The sequence below is a fragment of the Triticum urartu genome, chromosome 7A, assembly GCF_056163025.1.
Source record: "Triticum urartu cultivar PI428250 chromosome 7A, HENAU_Tu73, whole genome shotgun sequence".
In the NCBI taxonomy this organism is placed as follows: domain Eukaryota; kingdom Viridiplantae; phylum Streptophyta; class Magnoliopsida; order Poales; family Poaceae; genus Triticum; species Triticum urartu.
In genome coordinates, this window is record NC_141879.1 from 751,804,412 (window position 1) to 751,807,261 (window position 2,850).

Sequence of the window (2,850 nt, forward strand, 5' to 3'; positions counted from 1 at the left end):
CCAACATTGCCATTTTGCCTATTTAAGCTCCTCCACGGGTTAACCCTAAACACTCGAGCCTTTTCCACCAAAAAGTTCTGTACCCGCCGTCATCGTCAACTCTAGTTCGGGAGGGTTCTAGAGCTCTCCCCGGAACCTTTCCGGGAGGGGGAATCATCACCGGAGGGCTCTTCATCACCATGCCTGCCTCCAGAGTGATATGTGAGTAGTTCATCCCTGGACTACGGGTCCATAGCAGTAGCTAGACAGTTGTTCTCTCCTCTTTATGCCTCAAGCTTAGATCTTGTGAGCTGCCTAACATGATCATGATCATCTTAATGTAATGCTACATGTTGTGTTTGCTGGGATCCGATGAATATTGAATGCTATGTCCAATGATTATCAATCTATCATGTTCTTTCATGTGTATGTTATTTATGATCTTGCATGCTATCCGTTACTAGTAGATGCTCTGGCCAGGTAGATACTTGTAACTCCAAGAGGGAGTATTTATGCTCGATAGTGGGTTCATGCCTCCCTTTCACTCACGCCCGAGTGACAGAAACGTAACGGGCGGGGGATGTGTTGTTGCCATTAGGGGAAAAACAACAATGGTTTGTCTAAGAATAATTTTATTGTTTACATTACACACTTTGCTTAATGCAATTATTTGTTGCTTACAACTTAATATGCAAGGTTTGATCGGATGACACTCCGAGGGTGGATTATTAGTCATAGATGCAGTTGGATAACGGGGTATGCATCTTGTTGTAATTCTTGCATGAATCACATAGTAATCATCATGTCATGCATATGCACTACGGTGTAGCCTTTATATCTGTCAATTTCCCAGCTGTAATTTGTTTACCCAGCATGTTATCTATCTGTTTTGGAGAGACACCTCTAGTGAACTGTGGACCCCGGTCCATTTCTTTACACTGATAATACAACCACTTCAACCATTGTTTTCCTACCGCAATTAAAGTTTTCTTCACTGCCATCATTGTTCTCTTTCATTACTGCAAACAAGTGCTATTTTCCACACTATACGTCTAATCTTTTGTTTCAGCAAAACCGGTGAGATTGACAACCTCACTGCTTCGTTGGGGTAAAGTAATTTGATTGTGTCGTGTAGATTCCATGTTGCTGATGAACCGGTAGTGCGCCCTGCCAACATTAGCTGAAAACAACCTTCGGACGTGATTTCTTTCTCCTACTAGTCGATTAAACCTTGGTTTCTTTCTGAGGGAAACTTGCTACTGTGCTCTTCATATCTTCCTCTTGGGGTCTCCCAACGAACATGTGTTACACGCCATCAAGCTTTTTTCTGGCGCCGTTGCCGGGGAGGAAGAGGATTTCTGCAAGGGGAGTCTCTCACCTCCAATCATTTTTACTTTGTTATTGTTTTGCTTTTTATTTGCTTTATCATGCTTTCTATCAATGGTTGATTTCTTTGAAACTAGATCTTATTGGAAAGGTGTGTTCACGGAAGAACAACAAAAATATTATAAGGAACACCGCTTATCACAAAAAGGGAAATACTTATGGGAACAAATTAATGAATTGTACATCATTGCTAGAAACTTGTGTTCTACTTATAATGTTATCTATTGCTTTGATAAACCTTGTTGCTGCAGGAGGTATAAACACCTCCCTTTTTAATGTGAGTATAATGATAATGTTACCATATCTTCTTATGTTAAGGGAAATTATGACTTTTATGATGTGGAACAAATTGATGAATTTATTTCTTGGAAGGGTGCATTCGAAATTGCCTATTTGCTTGAAAGTATTGATGATGCACCTTATAAATACGAGATTTGTGCTATACTTGAATATTTCTTTGATAATTACAAGGATTGTAATTGCTACATAATTAAATATCTTAATAGATGCTCTCACCCGAAGGAGGAGACTAATGCCTTGCAGGAGCCTATGAAAGAAGAAATTGCTGAATCTGGAAGCTCATGGATGAAAAAGAGGAGGAGAGTGATGATCAAGAGGAGGAAGAATGGAGTAGTTACCCATGTCTACCTCCCAATGAGAGTAACTCTTTAACTCATACCTTATTTGATTTCCCTCCATGCTTACCAAAGGAGGATGAGTGTTATATTGATAATTGTGATGATCCTATTGATTCTTTTGAAATATCCCTTTTTGATGAAATTGAAACTTGATATACTTGTGACCTTGATACTACTATGAATGAAACTTGTGAGAATGATATTGCTACACTTATTTATGATAATCCATGCTACTTTGATAAATCCTATGATAATCCTCTATTTATTCCAACTATTGATATGCATGATAATGAGGAAGTTTGTTTAGAAAATTTATATGAGAATGCTCTGGATGATGGTCCTATGTTACTTGATGTTATAAATTATAATGATATTGAAAAAGGATTGCTATAATGTGTTCTGTACATTTTAAGAGTGACCAATCATCTTGTTTTGCTATTGCTAAAAGTGAGAAAGAAGAGGTCTTTATTTTTAATTTTGATCCCACTATTTTTGATCTTGATATGAATTGTGTGCTTTTAGAGCATGACAAACATGCTTTATATGATAATTATTTTGTTTAGTTTGTTCATGATGTTACTGAAAATTATTACGAGAGAGGAAAATATGGTTGCAGGAATTTTCATGTTACTGAAACACCTCTCTTTTTTTGAAAGTTTTGAAGTTCCTCTAGTTCTACCTTCCCATGGTTTCTAGTTTGAGCTTTTTTAATTTATTTCTTTACAAGATTCCTATGCATAGGAAGTGGTTTAGACTTCAATTTGTTTTATACTTGCTTCTTGATGCTCTCTTTTGCTTAATTCATATTTCTTATGTGAGCATCTTCTTGCTTTCTGGGCCTAGCTAA

The 2,850-nt window shown here is 37.3% G+C and overlaps 1 pseudogene; it reads left to right on the plus strand.

The window, feature by feature from the left end:
• The first annotated feature begins 1,946 nt into the window (after positions 1-1,946).
• Positions 1,947-2,850, plus strand: LOC147962819 (uncharacterized; annotated as a pseudogene).